This window comes from Pristiophorus japonicus, unplaced genomic scaffold (assembly GCF_044704955.1).
Source record: "Pristiophorus japonicus isolate sPriJap1 unplaced genomic scaffold, sPriJap1.hap1 HAP1_SCAFFOLD_61, whole genome shotgun sequence".
Classification (NCBI taxonomy): domain Eukaryota; kingdom Metazoa; phylum Chordata; class Chondrichthyes; family Pristiophoridae; genus Pristiophorus; species Pristiophorus japonicus.
Window position 1 is genome coordinate 476326 of NW_027254520.1, and position 14514 is coordinate 490839.

At 42.0% G+C, this 14514-nt stretch overlaps 2 non-coding genes across 2 annotated transcripts; both read right to left on the reverse strand.

Moving 5' to 3' along the window:
- Nucleotides 1-787: 787 nt before the first annotated feature.
- Nucleotides 788-875, reverse strand: trnap-ugg (transfer RNA proline (anticodon UGG)). Its single transcript is given in 2 exon segments — nt 788-823; nt 840-875. It is a non-coding gene; the product is annotated as a tRNA-Pro (tRNA).
- Nucleotides 876-10165: 9290 nt separating this feature from the next.
- On the reverse strand, nt 10166-10253 carry trnap-ugg (transfer RNA proline (anticodon UGG)). The gene is given in 2 exon segments: nt 10166-10201; nt 10218-10253. It is a non-coding gene; the product is annotated as a tRNA-Pro (tRNA).
- Between the last annotated feature and the right edge of the window lie 4261 nt (nt 10254-14514).

The following is a 14514-nucleotide window of genomic DNA, read 5'->3' on the forward strand; positions in this document are numbered from 1 at the left end:
TTTTAAGAAAAATGTAAAGTTTACAGATTTTTCCTGGAAAATAGCGCCTGGAAAAATAGGCAGCGAGGAAGGACAAAAGGGAATGCCTGTGATACAGTGGAGCGTAGGAGTGATTGAATAATAAATGGCACAATGCAAAAAGGCAAAGTGAGTGGTAGCGGGCAATAAAGTAACAAAGGATGGACCAGAGGAGGTGTTAGTGTGAACAGCAGAACCATTAGCAGACAATGGGAGCGGTGCTTATGATCCGATACGTTGAACCGAATGTTGAGGCCAGAACACTATAACCTGCCTGGAATGTAGGGTTTGAACGCCTTTTAATTAGACCAGGCAGCTTGGCCACCCCGGATCGATTTCCTGCACGGTTTAAATTCGGCAGCCAAGGGACTAAATCCAAAGCCAGCTTCTCACATCTTTTCAGCGCGAGAGAAACAGGACGCACTCATATTCAGGGCAGAGTCTGTTTCACGTTGAATTTGAGATTGACGTTGAATGTATGCTTATCCCTATGGAGGTGAGCTCATGCGTGCAGAAAGGAAGATACACTGATCAAGTATTTGCCGGAATCAAAACGGGGTTTATGTTGTCCAATGAGACGCAGAGCCGAGCACATCTGAGAAACATGAACTTTACTCAGTTCGGTGAGTTTCACTTTGCTCCTGGGAATCTCCAGGATTTTTGGACGCTGTGTGAACAACGGAGTGCAATCACACGTTTTAATTTGAAACATGTCAGTATTCTCACATGTCGACCGGCTGAGAAGTCGTTTTTTGACAAAAGGTTGGCAGGGCTCGTCCGGGATTTGAACCCGGGACCTCTCGCATTTCAATTATTATAATCCCAAAGCGAGAATCATACCCCTAGACCAACGAGCCGCCGACAGTGAGGAACGTAGCTCTCAGTTTCTGACATTAGTTTGCTATTCGGCCCATCGTGGCTGTGCTGACTCTCAGAGACCGATTTCATGAGTCCCCCTCTCCATCGTCCTGCTAATGTTTTCCCTTTGATGAAGTGATTATTTTTTGTGACATTACTTCATCAACGAGCTGCATCCTTTTCAGTAAAAGGTGAATTTGGCAATGAGGATAAATGTGATTGTATAAAAAAACTAGGGGAAAATGTTTAACACAATAACGACAAAGCTGGGGGCATACTGGATCAGCAGTCCATTGCTTCAACCTGTCAGTCACCTTGTCTCCTATTTACTGCAAAGTCAGACATCCATCCCCTACTTTTTGCATTCAAACAGAAATAATGTGCACGAAAATCTACTTCACCACTTGTTTTGCCCGTGCAACCAGATCGACAGTGATGAAAATTTGCCATTAGCTTCTTAAAGCACACAGCCTTCCTTTACTTCAGGTGAGTGACTGTCCGAGATGGTTGGTTTTGAGGCAGAATCAAAACAAAGATTATAAAATTTCACAAAGCGCGATAGCAGACCACTGCCGGACTCTAACCTGCAATCTTCTGATAAAATCACAGTTACAATCGAAATCAGACACCTTATCCTTTAGGCCACGCGGTCGCTACCGTCGGTGCATAATTTGTTGTTTTTTATATTGAGAGCAAATTTGGGACAAGGGTTACATCAAGGAGTGGATATCGGAAAACATGAGCATATTTTGAGTAATGAACAGATGCGCTGCGAAATGGATGTACACGGACACAGGCAAAGTCAATGTATCTTGAAACACAACAGTTTAACAATTCGGTTATCACAGCTGATAATCACACTCCTTTTTAAATGTACAGGATGATCCGGATAATGAGAAAATACGTTTTAAAGGGGCAATTGATGAACCGGAACTGACAACCATCCCGTTGAAACAGACACCGAATGATCCTGGACAGGAAGCACATCCCTCTTACACAGCTGTAGAATGGCCCTTCACGGACAGCAGTTCCCTTTCAGAAGAATAAATTGGAATTTCTATCATTCCTGAATGCAATTGTGTTGTGCGTGATTGAGCGCGGTTCTCATGAGCACGCGGGACTGGGACGGTTGTTGAAGCCACAGGTGATAGACAAGCAGGAAATAGGGAGGGAAATAAAACCAACCCAGACAAAAAGACAATTTAAAACATATATATATTTATCATAATAAGAAAATAAATAAACTTACAATTTTATTGCAAAAAATTGAATTTGATTTGATTGAAATAAATAAATAATTGTTTCTTAATCTATATATTTTTGATTGAACGAAGTCTGTGCGACTGCATGAAATGCACTGGAAATCAGGGTGTGCAGTCAGTAAATTCCCAAACACAGTAAGCCCATGGTGTAAGACAAGCCACGAGGGAAGATGTGGGCAACAAAGGCCATCTTTTAAAGTCGCGAGTGCTTTTCTGCAGGATCAGACAGAAGGTGCGTGTGCTGTGAAAGAGGTCAAATGTAATAGAGCCAATGCAGGCAGAACAGAAAAAGCACATTTATTGTGAAAGTTAAAAAGTAGGGAATGTATGTAAATATATGCATATATAAATATTGATACAGACATTTATATAAACAAAGTCAGTCAGTCAGTCATGTCTTGTCTTGTCTTGATTTGATTTGTATTTGAAAATAAGGGGGAAGGAGCTCATCATGTCACACAGCCCATCCGCAAGCTCTCGCTAAAATCGCTATGTTTCTAACTTATATAATTTGCCTTCTTTCACATGTGGAATAGCAAAATCCCACAGCAGACTCTTCTCCTGTCAGTCAGTCCCTGAATGCGTGTTGAATCAAATCAGTGTGGCTTCAAGTTGCATGTAATGCATTTTTCCTCACTTGACATGAAATGCACAGTAAGATCGCGCAGAACGTTTCCACGCACTCTCTCACTTACACAAACACACCAACAAACTAAAAATTCTGCACTCTCCAAAGGCAGTTTTTGAAATTTGAAATTTGAAATCCGGGACAGACAGCACATTCCTTTTAAACAGATAGATAATGATCCGATACTGATAGCACACCATTTTGGAGAGACAGAGAATGACCCCGGGCAGACCAGCACATCACCTTAAAAGGGATACAGAAACACAGTGAACAAAAACAAAGCATTCTGTAAAACTCAGCAGGCCGTGAACATTCTGTGGATGAATTTCCCGGGCTCACGTTCAGTCAGATGATCATTCCGATATTTTAAGAAAAATGTAAAGTTTACAGATTTTTCCTGGAAAATAGCGCCTGGAAAAATAGGCAGCGAGGAAGGACAAAAGGGAATGCCTGTGATACAGTGGAGCGTAGGAGTGATTGAATAATAAATGGCACAATGCAAAAAGGCAAAGTGAGTGGTAAGCGGGCAATAAAGTAACAAAGGATGGACCAGAGGAGGTGTTAGTGTGAACAGCAGAACCATTAGCAGACAATGGGAGCGGTGCTTATGATCCGATACGTTGAACCGAATGTTGAGGCCAGAACACTCTCACCTGCCTGGAATGTAGGGTTTGAACGCCTTTTAATTAGACCAGGCAGCTTGGCCACCCCGGATCGATTTCCTGCACAGTTTAAATTCGGCAGCCAAGGGACTAAATCCAAAGCCAGCTTCTCACATCTTTTCAGCGCGAGAGAAACAGGACGCACTCATATTCAGGGCAGAGTCTGTTTCACGTTGAATTTGAGATTGACGTTGAATGTATGCTTATCCCTATGGAGGTGAGCTCATGCGTGCAGAAAGGAAGATACACTGATCAAGTATTTGCCGGAATCAAAACGGGGTTTATGTTGTCCAATGAGACGCAGAGCCGAGCACATCTGAGAAACATGAACTTTACTCAGTTCGGTGAGTTTCACTTTGCTCCTGGGAATCTCCAGGGTTTTTGGACGCTGTGTGAACAACGGAGTGCAATCACACGTTTTAATTTGAAACATGTCAGTTTTCTCACATGTCGACCGGCTGAGAAGTCGTTTTTTGACAAAAGGTTGGCAGGGCTCGTCCGGGATTTGAACCCGGGACCTATCGCATTTCAATTATTATAATCCCAAAGCGAGAATCATACCCCTAGACCAACGAGCCGCCGACAGTGAGGAGCGTAGCTCTCAGTTTCTGACGTTAGTTTGCTATTCGGCCCATCGTGCCTGTGCTGACTCTCAGAGACCGATTTCATGAGTCCCCCTCTCCATCGTTCTGCTAATGTTTTCCCTTTGATGAAGTGATTATTTTTTGTGACATTACTTCATCAACGAGCTGCATCCTTTTCAGTAAAAGGTGAATTTGGCAATGAGGATAAATGTGATTGTATAAAAAAACTAGGGGAAAATGTTTAACACAATAACGACAAAGCTGGGGACATACTGGATCAGCAGTCCATTGCTTCAACCTGTCAGTCACCTTGTCTCCGATTTACTGCAAAGTCAGACATCCATCCCCTACTTTTTGCATTCAAACATAAATAATGTGCACGAAAATCTACTTCACCACTTGTTTTGCCCGTGCAACCAGATCGACAGTGATGAAAATTTGCCATTAGCTTCTTAAAGCACACAACCTTCCTTTACTTCAGGTGAGTGACTGTCCGAGATGGTTGGTTTTGAGGCAGAATCAAAACAAAGATTATAAAATTTCACAAAGCGCGATAGCTGACCACTGCCGGACTCTAACCTGCAATCATCTGATAAGATCACAGATACAATCGAAATCAGACACCTTATCCTTTAGGCCACGCGGTCGCTACCGTCGGTGCATAATTTGTTGTTTTTTATATTGAGAGCAAATTTGGGACAAGGGTTACATCAAGGAGTGGATATCGGAAAACATGAGCATATTTTGAGTAATGAACAGATGCGCTGCGATATGGATTTACACGGACACAGGCAAAGTCAATGTATCTTGAAACACAACAGTTTAACAATTCGGTTATCACAGCTGATAATCACACTCCTTTTTAAATGTACAGGATGATCCGGATAATGAGAAAATACGTTTTAAAGGGGCAATTGATGAACCGGAACTGACAACCATCCCGTTGAAACAGACACCGAATGATCCTGGACAGGAAGCACATCCCTCTTACACAGCTGTAGAATTGCCCTTCACGGACAGCAGTTCCCTTTCAGAAGAATACATTGGAATTTCTATCATTCCTGAATGCAATTGTGTTGTGCGTGAATGAGCGCGGTTCTCATGAGCACGCGGGACTGGGACGGTTGTTGAAGCCACAGGTGATAGACAAGCAGGAAAGAGGGAGGGAAATAAAACCAACCCAGACAAAAAGACAATTTAAAACATATATATATTTATCATAATAAGAAAATAAATAAATTTACAATTTTATTGCAAAAAATTGAATTTGATTTGATTGAAATAAATAAATAATTGTTTCTTAATCTATATATTTTTGATTGAACGAAGTCTGTGCGACTGCATGAAATGCACTGGAAATCAGGGTGTGCAGTCAGTAAATTCCCAAACACAGTAAGCCCATGGTGTAAGACAAGCCACGAGGGAAGATGTGGGCAACAAAGGCCATCTTTTAAAGTCGCGAGTGCTTTTCTGCAGGATCAGACAGAAGCTGCGTGTGCTGTGAAAGAGGTCAAATGTAATAGAGCCAATGCAGGCAGAACAGAAAAGCACATTTATTGTGAAAGTTAAAAAGTAGGGAATGTATGTAAATATATGCATATATAAATATTGATACAGAAATTTATATAAACAAATCGTGTCAGTCAGTCATGTCTTGTCTTGTCTTGATTTGATTTGTATTTGAAAATAAGGGGGAAGGAGCTCATCATGTCACACAGCCCATCCGCAAGCTCTCGCTAAAATCGCTATGTTTCTAACTTATATAATTTGCCTTCTTTCACATGTGGAATAGCAAAATCCCACAGCAGACTCTTCTCCTGTCAGTCAGTCCCTGAATGCGTGTTGAATCAAATCAGTGTGGCTTCAAGTTGCATGTAATGCATTTTTCCTCACTTGACATGAAATGCACAGTAAGATCGCACAGAACGTTTCCACGCACTCTCTCACTTATACAAACACACCAACAAACTAAAAATTCTGCACTCTCCAAAGGCAGTTTTTGAAATTTGAAATTTGAAATCCGGGACAGACAGCACATTCCTTTTAAACAGATAGATAATGATCCGATACTGATAGCACACCATTTTGGAGAGACAGAGAATGACCCCGGGCAGACCAGCACATCACCTTAAAAGGGATACAGAAACACAGTGAACAAAAACAAAGCATTCTGTAAAACTCAGCAGGCCGTGAACATTCTGTGGATGAATTTCCCGGGCTCACGTTCAGTCAGATGATCATTCCGATATTTTAAGAAAAATGTAAAGTTTACAGATTTTTCCTGGAAAATAGCGCCTGGAAAAATAGGCAGCGAGGAAGGACAAAAGGGAATGCCTGTGATACAGTGGAGCGTAGGAGTGATTGAATAATAAATGGCACAAGGCAAAAAGGCAAAGTGAGAGGTAAGCGGGCAATAAAGTAACAAAGGATGGACCAGAGGAGGTGTTAGTGTGAACAGCAGAACCATTAGCAGACAATGGGAGCGGTGCTTATGATCCGATACGTTGAACCGAATGTTGAGGCCAGAACACTCTCACCTGCCTGGAATGTAGGGTTTGAACGCCTTTTAATTAGACCAGGCAGCTTGGCCACCCCGGATCGATTTCCTGCACGGTTTAAATTCGGCAGCCAAGGGACTAAATCCAAAGCCAGCTTCTCACATCTTTTCAGCGCGAGAGAAACAGGACGCACTCATATTCAGGGCAGAGTCTGTTTCACGTTGAATTTGAGATTGACGTTGAATGTATGCTTATCCCTATGGAGGTGAGCTCATGCGTGCAGAAAGGAAGATACACTGATCAAGTATTTGCCGGAATCAAAACGGGGTTTATGTTGTCCAATGAGACGCAGAGCCGAGCACATCTGAGAAACATGAACTTTACTCAGTTCGGTGAGTTTCACTTTGCTCCTGGGAATCTCCAGGGTTTTTGGACGCTGTGTGAACAACGGAGTGCAATCACACGTTTTAATTTGAAACATGTCAGTTTTCTCACATGTCGACCGGCTGAGAAGTCGTTTTTTGACAAAAGGTTGGCAGGGCTCGTCCGGGATCTATCGCATTTCAATTATTATAATCCCAAAGCGAGAATCATACCCCTAGACCAACGAGCCGCCGACAGTGAGGAGCGTAGCTCTCAGTTTCTGACGTTAGTTTGCTATTCGGCCCATCGTGCCTGTGCTGACTCTCAGAGACCGATTTCATGAGTCCCCCTCTCCATCGTTCTGCTAATGTTTTCCCTTTGATGAAGTGATTATTTTTTGTGACATTACTTCATCAACGAGCTGCATCCTTTTCAGTAAAAGGTGAATTTGGCAATGAGGATAAATGTGATTGTATAAAAAAACTAGGGGAAAATGTTTAACACAATAACGACAAAGCTGGGGACATACTGGATCAGCAGTCCATTGCTTCAACCTGTCAGTCACCTTGTCTCCGATTTACTGCAAAGTCAGACATCCATCCCCTACTTTTTGCATTCAAACATAAATAATGTGCACGAAAATCTACTTCACCACTTGTTTTGCCCGTGCAACCAGATCGACAGTGATGAAAATTTGCCATTAGCTTCTTAAAGCACACAACCTTCCTTTACTTCAGGTGAGTGACTGTCCGAGATGGTTGGTTTTGAGGCAGAATCAAAACAAAGATTATAAAATTTCACAAAGCGCGATAGCTGACCACTGCCGGACTCTAACCTGCAATCATCTGATAAGATCACAGTTACAATCGAAATCAGACACCTTATCCTTTAGGCCACGCGGTCGCTACCGTCGGTGCATAATTTGTTGTTTTTTATATTGAGAGCAAATTTGGGACAAGGGTTACATCAAGGAGTGGATATCGGAAAACATGAGCATATTTTGAGTAATGAACAGATGCGCTGCGATATGGATTTACACGGACACAGGCAAAGTCAATGTATCTTGAAACACAACAGTTTAACAATTCGGTTATCACAGCTGATAATCACACTCCTTTTTAAATGTACAGGATGATCCGGATAATGAGAAAATACGTTTTAAAGGGGCAATTGATGAACCGGAACTGACAACCATCCCGTTGAAACAGACACCGAATGATCCTGGACAGGAAGCACATCCCTCTTACACAGCTGTAGAATTGCCCTTCACGGACAGCAGTTCCCTTTCAGAAGAATACATTGGAATTTCTATCATTCCTGAATGCAATTGTGTTGTGCGTGAATGAGCGCGGTTCTCATGAGCACGCGGGACTGGGACGGTTGTTGAAGCCACAGGTGATAGACAAGCAGGAAAGAGGGAGGGAAATAAAACCAACCCAGACAAAAAGACAATTTAAAACATATATATATTTATCATAATAAGAAAATAAATAAATTTACAATTTTATTGCAAAAAATTGAATTTGATTTGATTGAAATAAATAAATAATTGTTTCTTAATCTATATATTTTTGATTGAACGAAGTCTGTGCGACTGCATGAAATGCACTGGAAATCAGGGTGTGCAGTCAGTAAATTCCCAAACACAGTAAGCCCATGGTGTAAGACAAGCCACGAGGGAAGATGTGGGCAACAAAGGCCATCTTTTAAAGTCGCGAGTGCTTTTCTGCAGGATCAGACAGAAGCTGCGTGTGCTGTGAAAGAGGTCAAATGTAATAGAGCCAATGCAGGCAGAACAGAAAAGCACATTTATTGTGAAAGTTAAAAAGTAGGGAATGTATGTAAATATATGCATATATAAATATTGATACAGAAATTTATATAAACAAATCGTGTCAGTCAGTCATGTCTTGTCTTGTCTTGATTTGATTTGTATTTGAAAATAAGGGGGAAGGAGCTCATCATGTCACACAGCCCATCCGCAAGCTCTCGCTAAAATCGCTATGTTTCTAACTTATATAATTTGCCTTCTTTCACATGTGGAATAGCAAAATCCCACAGCAGACTCTTCTCCTGTCAGTCAGTCCCTGAATGCGTGTTGAATCAAATCAGTGTGGCTTCAAGTTGCATGTAATGCATTTTTCCTCACTTGACATGAAATGCACAGTAAGATCGCACAGAACGTTTCCACGCACTCTCTCACTTATACAAACACACCAACAAACTAAAAATTCTGCACTCTCCAAAGGCAGTTTTTGAAATTTGAAATTTGAAATCCGGGACAGACAGCACATTCCTTTTAAACAGATAGATAATGTTCCGATACTGATAGCACACCATTTTGGAGAGACAGAGAATGACCCCGGGCAGACCAGCACATCACCTTAAAAGGGATACAGAAACACAGTGAACAAAAACAAAGCATTCTGTAAAACTCAGCAGGCCGTGAACATTCTGTGGATGAATTTCCCGGGCTCACGTTCAGTCAGATGATCATTCCGATATTTTAAGAAAAATGTAAAGTTTACAGATTTTTCCTGGAAAATAGCGCCTGGAAAAATAGGCAGCGAGGAAGGACAAAAGGGAATGCCTGTGATACAGTGGAGCGTAGGAGTGATTGAATAATAAATGGCACAATGCAAAAAGGCAAAGTGAGTGGTAAGCGGGCAATAAAGTAACAAAGGATGGACCAGAGAAGGTGTTAGTGTGAACAGCAGAACCATTAGCAGACAATGGGAGCGGTGCTTATGATCCGATACGTTGAACCGAATGTTGAGGCCAGAACACTATAACCTGCCTGGAATGTAGGGTTTGAACGCCTTTTAATTAGACCAGGCAGCTTGGCCACCCCGGATCGATTTCCTGCACGGTTTAAATTCGGCAGCCAAGGGACTAAATCCAAAGCCAGCTTCTCACATCTTTTCAGCGCGAGAGAAACAGGACGCACTCATATTCAGGGCAGAGTCTGTTTCACGTTGAATTTGAGATTGACGTTGAATGTATGCTTATCCCTATGGAGGTGAGCTCATGCGTGCAGAAAGGAAGATACACTGATCAAGTATTTGCCGGAATCAAAACGGGGTTTATGTTGTCCAATGAGACGCAGAGCCGAGCACATCTGAGAAACATGAACTTTACTCAGTTCGGTGAGTTTCACTTTGCTCCTGGGAATCTCCAGGATTTTTGGACGCTGTGTGAACAACGGAGTGCAATCACACGTTTTAATTTGAAACATGTCAGTTTTCTCACATGTCGACCGGCTGAGAAGTCGTTTTTTGACAAAAGGTTGGCAGGGCTCGTCCGGGATTTGAACCCGGGACCTCTCGCATTTCAATTATTATAATCCCAAAGCGAGAATCATACCCCTAGACCAACGAGCCGCCGACAGTGAGGAGCGTAGCTCTCAGTTTCTGACGTTAGTTTGCTATTCGGCCCATCGTGCCTGTGCTGACTCTCAGAGACCGATTTCATGAGTCCCCCTCTCCATCGTTCTGCTAATGTTTTCCCTTTGATGGAGTGATTATTTTTTGTGACATTACTTCATCAACGAGCTGCATCCTTTTCAGTAAAAGGTGAATTTGGCAATGAGGATAAATGTGATTGTATAAAAAAAACTAGGGGAAAATGTTTAACACAATAACGACAAAGCTGGGGGCATACTGGATCAGCAGTCCATTGCTTCAACCTGTCAGTCACCTTGTCTCCTATTTACTGCAAAGTCAGACATCCATCCCCTACTTTTTGCATTCAAACAGAAATAATGTGCACGAAAATCTACTTCACCACTTGTTTTGCCCGTGCAACCAGATCGACAGTGATGAAAATTTGCCATTAGCTTCTTAAAGCACACAGCCTTCCTTTACTTCAGGTGAGTGACTGTCCGAGATGGTTGGTTTTGAGGCAGAATCAAAACAAAGATTATAAAATTTCACAAAGTGCGATAACTGACCACTGCCGGACTCTAACCTGCAATCATCTGATAAGATCACAATTACAATCGAAATCAGACACCTTATCCTTTAGGCCACGCGGTCGCTACCGTCGGTGCATAATTTGTTGTTTTTTATATTGAGAGCAAATTTGGGACAAGGGTTACATCAAGGAGTGGTTATCGGAAAACATGAGCATATTTTGAGTAATGAACAGATGCGCTGCGATATGGATGTACACGGACACAGGCAAAGTCAATGTATCTTGAAACACAACAGTTTAACAATTCGGTTATCACAGCTGATAATCACACTCCTTTTTAAATGTACAGGATGATCCGGATAATGAGAAAATACGTTTTAAAGGGGCAATTGATGAACCGGAACTGACAACCATCCCGTTGAAACAGACACCGAATGATCCTGGACAGGAAGCACATCCCTCTTACACAGCTGTAGAATTGCCCTTCACGGACAGCAGTTCCCTTTCAGAAGAATAAATTGGAATTTCTATCATTCCTGAATGCAATTGTGTTGTGCGTGAATGAGCGCGGTTCTCATGAGCACGCGGGACTGGGACGGTTGTTCAAGCCACAGGTGATAGACAAGCAGGAAAGAGGGAGGGAACTAAAACCAACCCAGACAAAAAGACAATTTAAAACATATATATATTTATTATAATAAGAAAATAAATAAATTTACAATTTTATTGCAAAAAATTGAATTTAATTTGATTGAAATAAATAAATAATTGTTTCTTAATCTATATATTTTTGATTGAACGAAGTCTGTGCGACTGCATGAAATGCACTGGAAATCAGGGTATGCAGTCAGTAAATTCCCAAACACAGTAAGCCCATGGTGTAAGACAAGCCACGAGGGAAGATGTGGGCAACAAAGGCCATCTTTTAAAGTCGCGAGTGCTTTTCTGCAGGATCAGACAGAAGCTGCGTGTGCTGTGAAAGAGGTCAAATGTAATAGAGCCAATGCAGGCAGAACAGAAAAGCACATTTATTGTGAAAGTTAAAAAGTAGGGAATGTATGTAAATATATGCATATATAAATATTGATACAGACATTTATATAAACAAAGTCAGTCAGTCAGTCATGTCTTGTCTTGTCTTGATTTGATTTGTATTTGAAAATAAGGGGGAAGGAGCTCATCATGTCACACAGCCCATCCGCAAGCTCTCGCTAAAATCGCTATGTTTCTAACTTATATAATTTGCCTTCTTTCACATGTGGAATAGCAAAATCCCACAGCAGACTCTTCTCCTGTCAGTCAGTCCCTGAATGCGTGTTGAATCAAATCAGTGTGGCTTCAAGTTGCATGTAATGCATTTTTCCTCCCATGACATGAAATGCACAGTAAGATCGCGCAGAACGTTTCCACGCACTCTCTCACTTACACAAACACACCAACAAACTAAAAATTCTGCACTCTCCAAAGGCAGTTTTTGAAATTTGAAATTTGAAATCCGAGACAGACAGCACATTCCTTTTAAACAGATAGATAATGATCCGATACTGATAGCACACCATTTTGGAGAGACAGAGAATGACCCCGGGCAGACCAGCACATCACCTTAAAAGGGATACAGAAACACAATGAACAAAAACAAAGCATTCTGTAAAACTCAGCAGGCCGTGAACATTCTGTGGATGAATTTCCCGGGCTCACGTTCAGTCAGATGATCATTCCGATATTTTAAGAAAAATGTAAAGTTTACAGATTTTTCCTGGAAAATAGCGCCTGGAAAAATAGGCAGCGCGGAAGGACAAAAGGGAATGCCTGTGATACAGTGGAGCGTAGGAGTGATTGAATAATAAATGGCACAATGCAAAAAGGCAAAGTGAGTGGTAAGCGGGCAATAAAGTAACAAAGGATGGACCAGAGGAGGTGTTAGTGTGAACAGCAGAACCTTTAGCAGACAATGGGAGCGGTGCTTATGATCCGATACGTTGAACCGAATGTTGAGGCCAGAACACTATAACCTGCCTGGAATGTAGGGTTTGAACGCCTTTTAATTAGACCAGGCAGCTTGGCCACCCCGGATCGATTTCCTGCACGGTTTAAATTCGGCAGCCAAGGGACTAAATCCAAAGCCAGCTTCTCACATCTTTTCAGCGCGAGAGAAACAGGACGCACTCCTATTCAGGGCAGAGTCTGTTTCACGTTGAATTTGATATTGACGTTGAATGTATGCTTATCCCTATGGAGGTGAGCTCATGCGTGCAGAAAGGAAGATACACTGATCAAGTATTTGCCGGAATCAAAACGGGGTTTATGTTGTCCAATGAGACGCAGAGCCGAGCACATCTGAGAAACATGAACTTTACTCAGTTCGGTAAGTTTCACTTTGCTCCTGGGAATCTCCAGGATTTTTGGACGCTGTGTGAACAACGGAGTGCAATCACACATTTTAATTTGAAACATGTCAGTTTTCTCACATGTCGACCGGCTGAGAAGTCGTTTTTTGACAAAAAGTTGGCAGGGCTCGTCCGCGATTTGAACCCGGGATCTCTCGCATTTCAATTATTATAATCCCAAAGCGAAAATCATACCCCTAGACCAACGAGCCGCCGACAGTGAGGAACGTAGCTCTCAGTTTCTGACGTTAGTTTGCTATTCGGCCCATCGTGCCTGTGCTGACTCTCAGAGACCGATTTCATGAGTCCCCCTCTCCATCGTCCTGCTAATGTTTTCCCTTTGATGAAGTGATTATTTTTTGTGACATTACTTCACCAACGAGCTGCATCCTTTTCAGTAAAAGGTGAATTTGTCAAAGAGGATAAATGTGATTGAATAAAAAAACTAGGGGAAAATGTTTAACACAATAACGACGAAGCTGGGGGCATACTGGATCAGCAGTCCATTGCTTCAACCTGTCAGTCACCTTGTCTCCTATTGACTGCAAAGTCAGACATCCATCCCCTACTTTTTGCATTCAAACAGAAATAATATGCACGAAAATCTACTTCACCACTTGTTTTGCCCGTGCAACCAGATCGACAGTGATGAAAATGTGCCATTAGCTTCTTAAAGCACACAGCCTTCATTTACTTCAGGTGAGTGACTGTCCGAGATGGTTGGTTTTGAGGCAGAATCAAAACAAAGAATATAAAATTTCACAAAGCGCGATAGCTGACCACTGCAGGACTAGAACCTGCAATCATCTGATAAGATCACAATTACAATCGAAATCAGACACCTTATCCTTTAGGCCACGCAGCCGCTACCGTCAGTGCATAATTTGTTGTTTTTTATATTGAGAGCAAATTTGGGACAAGGGTTACATCAAGGAGTGGATATCGGAAAACATGAGCATATTTTGAGTAATGAACAGATGCGCTGCGATATGGATGTACACGGACACAAGCAAAGTCAATGTATCTTGAAACACAACAGTTTAACAATTCGGTTATCACAGCTGATAATCACACTCCTTTTTAAATGTACAGGATGATCCGGATAATGAGAAAATACGTTTTAAAGGGGCAATTGATGAACCGGAACTGACAACCATCCCGTTGAAACAGACACCGAATGATCCTGGACAGGAAGCACATCCCTCTTACACAGCTGTAGAATTGCCCTTCACGGACAGCAGTTCCCTTTCAGAAGAATAAATTGGAATTTCTATCATTCCTGAATGCAATTGTGTTGTGCGTGAATGAGCGCGGTTCTCATGAGCACGCGGGACTGGGACGG